Source organism: Corapipo altera, unplaced genomic scaffold (assembly GCF_003945725.1).
Source record: "Corapipo altera isolate COAL_440 unplaced genomic scaffold, ASM394572v1 50, whole genome shotgun sequence".
Classification (NCBI taxonomy): Eukaryota; Metazoa; Chordata; class Aves; order Passeriformes; family Pipridae; genus Corapipo; species Corapipo altera.
The window spans coordinates 12,169,029-12,176,329 of NW_020884889.1; the positions used below are offsets into that span (position 1 = coordinate 12,169,029).

The window sequence follows — 7,301 nt, forward strand, 5'->3', positions numbered from 1 at the left end:
AAGGATCTCAGCCCCTATCCTGGGCATTGGGGGCTATATCCAAACTGACAGTTTTAGAAAACTATCAAATAAAGATTTATAGTCACCTCTTCTAGTTCACAGATAAAGAACATAAAAAAATACTACTTTAACAACTCCAATTTAGGGCTACATTTATCCAAACTAAAATTATGAGAATATTGCTATCAAATTTAGAAGACATACAATCAAATCAGACAGTACTAACGTGGTTGACACCATCTCTGTACAGAGATGTCTATCCTGACACCATTCCAGTGCAAGAAAAAATATGGAAAAATTAAGTATAGTCAGATAGTTCATGCCCCAACAGAAAAGACCTGTCAAGTTGAATCACTGCTAGAGGAGAAAATCAGTGGAGCATGTACACAGGATCTGAAAGTGCTAGATGAGAAACACTTTGCTGGAAATGGATGATACCAGCAGGGCTAGAACATAACCTCATACCTGTATGTTGGGTCATATTCAGCCATGCATAAAGTTTGGTTTGGAACAAAACAACCGGGAGGAGAAGAATTATGATTAACCTTTGCAATCAAAAAAAAACCAACAAACCACCACAAAAAGACCCCAATTATCCTACTTTTTGCTATAATCCACATTCTAAATGTTTGCTAGGCTTCAAAGCAGACTTGGAAAGCACCAACCATTGGCAATAACAGCAATTTATCCCATGCAAACCTCTCACAAAACAGCTTCATAGCACGAGCAACTCCTAAAATTACTAGCTTTGAGTGATATCCTGAAATTTTCAAAATCCACCACACTCTGTGACAGTCATGCAATTACCAGCAGGGATTATACCAGCAAGACTGGCAGAGACACACTAGAAAAACAGAAACCTTGTATTTTTTAATCATAAAAAGGAATCAGCTTTTCTTTTCCTCTTACCCAACATACATGCATCATTAGTCTTTATCACTAAGAGCAGCCTTCAGTCTAGTCCAAATATTCCCATTCTCCAAGGATGTTACTGGAAAGAATTGTTTTCTTCCTTTCAGTCCACAGAGCAACTGTTTTCCTTACAGCTCTTTGAATGATAAGAGACCAAATGAACTATCCCACAGTTATGAAAATAATGAGCTAGGCCTTCAGAGTGAGACTGGGTTGACTTTGGAGAGCACATGCTGTTCCCTTTCATGGCTGTACAGCAGCTCCTGGGACAGCACTGCCACTTTGAAGTGTTTAATTAGAAATGGGAGGATGCCTTTAAAGCAACAATACTTCTCAGAAGAGAACCTTCATCACCTTCTAACGACACATGCTTAATAAAAGTACTGTAAAAACAGTCTATCAATGGTTTTCAGCTTTGTTTTGCATTCTGCTGTTTCTAATTCAAACCAGGAAGGGCCTTACCTACCCTTTCCAACAAAGTAGGCTGGTCTAATAAAAGACATTACTTCCACCCATGGAGCTCATTTTACCTGAAACTAAGTATTACTCAAGATTTAGAGCTTTTATCTGTTTTGCTATTTATTCCTTTACCCTGTCATCACCTTTTAAACTGACAGCTGTACACAGCTGTAAAATTGTAATGACAAATTCCAAAGTTAGTCTGGAATCAGCTGCTTGGTCTTTATAGCAGTGTCCTTAAACCCATCCAGTGTTTATTTGCATATAAAATATTTCAGCTATGTATACTCCTTACAGTTTTTAGGTTCACATATTGCCTTTACACAAAGAATTACTGCAGAAGTGTAGCATTGTTTTTAAAATACTATTTGCAAGTGCCCATAAATTTGACTTTTAATTTAAAAACACTGCTCACATATATACCAACTTCTCTTGTCCACTGCAAACCACAGCTTTCTAGAAAAGCTGTATTCCTCATGCTAAGTTTGCATCTTCATTGCTGCTTCCTGCCCCTTTGCTACCTTAGTACCAGTCTTCACATTGTCCTCCAGAAGTGCCTTTTTCTAACATGCTTTATTTTTACCCATTTCACATCAGTAAATGTATCAGACAGAAAGAAAGGGAACAGCTATGGGAAATGGGTTTGGAAACTCAGGAAAATAGCAATGCATTGGTTTACACTTTGATATTATCTTCAGAGTCATAAAAGCAAGGACCTTTTTTTCCTGTAGTAGTTTAAAATACTGAAGAACTTGTTAGGTGAGCTCCAAAGTTCTGGCCAGTCTGTGAAAAGGATTCCACCACTTGGTACTATGCAAAACTGTCACATATACCAGAGCACTTTCAACCCCTTGAAGCCATATCAACATCACAGGAAAAAATTATGCTGCTTATATGTCATATTTTAATCTATATGCCATAACTTAATCTTCAAAGCTTATTAGATTGGAAAATAAATCACAGGCACTGAGACTACTTATTACAACAATCAAAAGTAGATTCTGCTGTATTATGTATGATAACAAAACAATATAAGGATGTTCCAGGAAAGAAAGTCAGGGCTAGGACTATGGTTTTACCTCCACTGAAGATAAAAGGGTATGATCTCAGCTGTTTTAATGCAATTCAAGTTAGTCCTGCCTTCTGACAGGGATGCAGTTCCAGAGGAGGAACAAAAGAAACAAGGAAAAGAAATCTCATAACCAGATGCTATTCCCAGAGAAAACTGGTTGGGAATATATTTGTATAAATAGGAAAAAAATGTTTTTCTGCTATAAAAAGCTGCCTTTTAGGTAAGTGTTTCTCAAACCATGCTGTACTTAAACAACGTTTTAGCCATGTTTGATGCCAATGCTGTAAACATGATTGTATCTGCAGCATGAGCGGTATCTGCAAGACAAGAGGAGCAAAAGGAACTTCCTGAGCACTGCACATGCCCAGCCCAGCACATGGTTTGCTATAAATATCTAAGTAACCCTCTGCAGGGTCAGATCACGCATGCAGAGGAGTACAATAATGCAGCTTTGATAGAGAAAGGAACATTTGATGATTAACTATTTAAATCATGCATTTAATACATTTTAAATGCAACTTAATTATTGGCGGAGATATCAACAGGGGGAAAAGAGTTGTCATTCTTTATAGTCCATTTCTATTGCCAATTTTGTCTGTTTCTAAATTAAATTCTAACTACCCCTCTGTTGACTATGACCAACTGCTTTTAGTAATGGTGTTGATCTGCACCAGCACAGTAGATACCTGGCAGTAACAGAACAACCAAGAATTCAAAGGCACACAAGGATTACTGCTCTTAATACTTGTTTCTATAAAAGCCAAAAGCTACTTAAAAATTCTTTTATCTCAACTTATCTTCTTTTTGAAAGAAAAGGAAATGTGTAGCCAAGTGATAAAATAATGTGTTCCCATGCTTGGTGATAGTAGTAAAACAAACTTACAGTCTGGTTTTAGATATCTGTGTGCTGATGAGAAATTTAATTAACTGTAAAAATAAAACAGTGTTATGTTGTAGCACATTCCCTCTCCCAAACTCCTTTGTGCAAGAGATTAAGTAGATGTAAAATTAGAACCCTGAACAAGAAACACAGGAACATGCTGTTCTTTTACCCATCATTTTAACTATGTTTTTGAGACATCCACTTAGCATCACAAATACTATTCCTACATTTACATATCAACGTTTGAAATGCATATTGTACTATATGCTTTTCTCTGACTGGGAAATTCTTGGAACAGTCACAGAAGTAAAGTCTATGAAGAGAAAGAAGGGCTGAGAGGAGATGTCTACCTAAGATTAAATTTCCAAGAAAAGGCAGCAAGAATAAATTTTGTAGAGTTTTGATAAAAATTTTAAGTATAGAAAAACATCACCTTGCAGTAACACCTAGCAGAACTCCTAACTCAAAACATGTCCATGTGTTTTCCTGATGAAAAACTCATAAGCACTAACCATTAGGGAAAGTGTTTGAGGACCAGAAAGCTCAAAATATTCCTGATGCATCTCCAAGAAGTGATAAAAAATTGAGTGGTTTTGACAGTTCTAGGCATGTCCTTTATATTTTGCTACCACCATAAAAAAATACCTCATATATATTAGTGTACTCTAGTTACTCACAGAGCTAGAAAAAACAATATGCTTTTCTGATGGAGTTAGCTTTCTTTAGATCCAAGATCATCAACGCCTTAGCTTAGCCCAAGCATTGTAAATCAGGCTGAGGAGACCTTCTGAACCTTCCTAGCAAGCAGCCTGTCAGACAAACATGCAGTGTTCAGAAAGAAGCAACAGATCTGCTGATACTCAAATATAAGATTTAAGTTCTGGCTAAGCAGATAAAGCACACTGCTTCCTCAACGACTTATCATTTTTAAAGCCTTTTTTTTTTTTTTTTCAAATTTAAATCAGACACTCCATCCAGTTCGCTTTTGTGAAAAAAGAAACGCACGTCGGTAGCAGTGGGAAGCTTGCAGGTCCTACAGCTGCTACACGCGAAGGCCTGAGAGGGATTAGTGTCACCGCGTTCACGGCAGCAGCTGTGAAGCTCAGCACATGCGGGGCAGTCGAAAGGCCGAGGCTTCAGCCGTTTCCCTTTCATCTCACGATTTTATCTCCCTTTGTTAAAGCCCCCCGGGGCGCTGCTTTGGAGGAGCGGGATGCGGAGCGGGGCTGGGCGGTGGGGCAGCCCCATGGAATCCCGATACTCCGAGTTCCCTGCCCAGACCCCCCCACATCCCCAGGCCCCTATTATTAACCCCTTTCAGCGGAGCCGCCCCCCTGCAGCCCCCGACCCCCTCCGTGCTCCCTGCGCTGCCTCCTCCCCGCTCACCTCCCCCGGCCGCCGGGGCTCCCGCAGCGCCGCGTCCGCCGCACCTGCCCCTTTTCGGGCTGCAACCGTGTCTTTTCCGTCAAGGCAACATCACTTCCCGTAAGGCCCGAGGTAGGGGCGGGCGGGGGCCGGGCAGCACCGCCCCGGCGTGTCCCGGCCCCGCTCCCCCCGCCGCGGGCACCTGGGCGGGCGCGGCTCCGGGGCAGAGCCGGCGATGCTCGTCTGTCATTAACCGGGCTGGCTGCTCAGCCCTTCTCCTCCGCCCCGCTTTTCTGGAAGATCTTGCGCCGTTTAATAAAAATTCATGAGAGGCAAAGCAGGTTTTAGAGAGAAAATCCGCGGTGCCTGGTTAATGCCCACCACTGCGGGTTTAGTGAGTTTTTCCTGCCGCCTGCTGGCTGCCTGTCTGGCAAGAGTCCTCTCCGCTCTCTTTAAATCCAGCAGTCTCAAGAATCCAGCAAGCAGAGTCTTAAGCTCAGTTGCATCAATAACCCTTTCCATCTGCACCAGATACCCTCTTTCCTAAGCCTTTTCAAAATCGATTGCCACCTTTATGGACAATTCCAGCAATTATACTTACAAAGGAAGTGCCAACTAGACTTGAGTTACACCTCTTCAAAATAACCTTTTCAATATACAGTAGTATTGTAAATAAAGGAAGCTGCTGGAGTCACTGCGGTAGTATTTGCACAGAACTTTTGTGGCATTTCCACATAGAATCATGGAATGGGTTGGGTTGGAAAGGAATTTAAAGACCATCTTTTTCCAACCCCCCCCCCACCATGGGCAGACATCTTTTACTAGACCAGGTTGCTCCAAGCCCCATCCAACCTGGCCTTGAACACCTTCAGCGATGGGGCAGCCACAGCTCCTCTGGGCAACTGTGCCAGGGCCTCACCACCCTCGCTGTAAAAAATTTCTTCCTAATATCTAATCTAAACCTGCCCTCTCCCAGTTTAAAGCCACTACCCGTGTAATGTCATGCCCAATCTAAAATTACTGCACTCAGCTGCACCTCCCAGTCCACCTTCTACCGCTGTCCTCCCATCTCAGCTTCCACAAAGCCTATCCACTGTATCCCGCTATCACACCGTTCTTGACTTAAAATAAAAAGACATCCAGGGAAAGGATTTCTTCCCTCATGCTGTCCAAACAAGATTCTGTGTTAAAACCAAAACCTGACAGAAGTTTGTCCCAAGAACTGCTGGTTTTGATTTCTTTTTAGATTTATTGAAGTTTTGACATATCTACTGATCTACTTTCCCTGAGTCCCAGATTCTGTTCTGTCAGATTACTCCACACCTATTGCAAGAGTCATGCTGTCCTTCTGAGCTACATGCTGAGGCTCTTCTCCAAGTATAACCTGTTTTTCGGGCAGACATCTATTAAACAGCCAATGTAGCCTTGTTGTCAGGAATTAAAGTGTATGTGCATGTGTGGTACATGTGTGTATGTACATACAGACAGGTATGACTACAAGCTAAGGACAATAACGTTGGGTGCAGTTCCTTTCCCAGCCATCCCGGCAACTGCATTCCCAGCTGACATATTAGGAACTGAAACCATGAGAAGCAGATGAAAATGGCATTTATCACTTGGAGGATCAGACCAGAGGCAATCCAAGAAAACCCATGAAATGTAACTGTACAACGCCTTTCTTTTTCCAGTTCCCTGGAGTTACTATATTAACTTAGACGTGAGGACATACTTTCAGACATTCATAACTTTATACACATGTCAACATTCACAGGCCAACACGTCCTTAAGGCTGGTACCAAACACACACGGACGCGGGTACAGGTTCAGCTGGCGGATCGCTCCATGCGGGGCCGGGCTGCAGCGGCGCTCGGGAGGGACAGTCCCCGGCAGGCGACGGTCGCGGTGACTCCGTTCCCGGCTCCATCTCCATCGGCGGGCGGCGCTCGGGCTGCGAGGCGGGACCCGGACACGGCGCCAGGGGGGCGCTGCGGCTCACACGGCGCCCTCAGGGCCTCTTGCCAGCCGTGGCCGCCGGCGGCGGCCCCGCGGTGCCCTCGGGGGTGTGCGGGCCCGGGGGTGGCTGGAAGAGCGGGCCGTAGATGTAGAGCCCGCTGGCCACGCCGAGCACCACGGCCACGGCCACGTGCTGCGGCGGCAGCCGCCCCCACATGGCCGGGTGGTGCTCACGGACACGCTGCCGGGGCGCCGCGGCGGCCCCTCCGGCCCGGGGACCGCGGGGACAGTGAGCGGGCACGGGCAGCTCCGCCCCGGCACGGACACACGCGGCGGCCCGCGGCCCTCACCTGAGCAGGGAACACCTCGGAGCGCCGGCCCCGCTGCCTGCGGTGACCGGACGGAAGTGGCGGCGCTGTCCCGCCCCCGGGTCGCGCATGCCCGGCGGAGCGAGGCTCCCGCCCTGATGCCGGAGGCGGTGCGGCTCCGCAAGCGCCGCTCGGTGCTGTACAGCTCCCCCGGCGGGGCCGCCGCGCAGCGAGGCGCCGGTAAGCGGGGCCGGGCCGGGCGGGGAGGGAAGGGACGGGACGGGGCGCGGCCCCGGAGGGACCCGTGACGGACCAGCCTCCCCCCCGCAGGTATCGCCGCGCCCGCACC

At 45.8% G+C, this 7,301-nt stretch overlaps 1 protein-coding gene across 4 annotated transcripts in view; it reads right to left on the minus strand.

The window, feature by feature from the left end:
• The window catches only part of RAB27A (RAB27A, member RAS oncogene family), a 32,270-nt gene extending 25,216 nt beyond the window's left edge, over positions 1 to 7,054 (minus strand). For 2 of the 4 annotated variants that reach the window (XM_027644645.1, XM_027644644.1), the window contains exon 1: positions 4,713 to 4,883. The gene's annotated coding sequence lies outside the window, so the exon portion shown is untranslated. Of the gene's footprint in view, positions 1 to 4,003; positions 4,136 to 4,712; positions 4,885 to 6,994 lie in introns of those variants that run through there. The other 2 variants (XM_027644646.1, XM_027644647.1) reach the window with 2 other exon arrangements.
• Between the last annotated feature and the right edge of the window lie 247 nt (positions 7,055 to 7,301).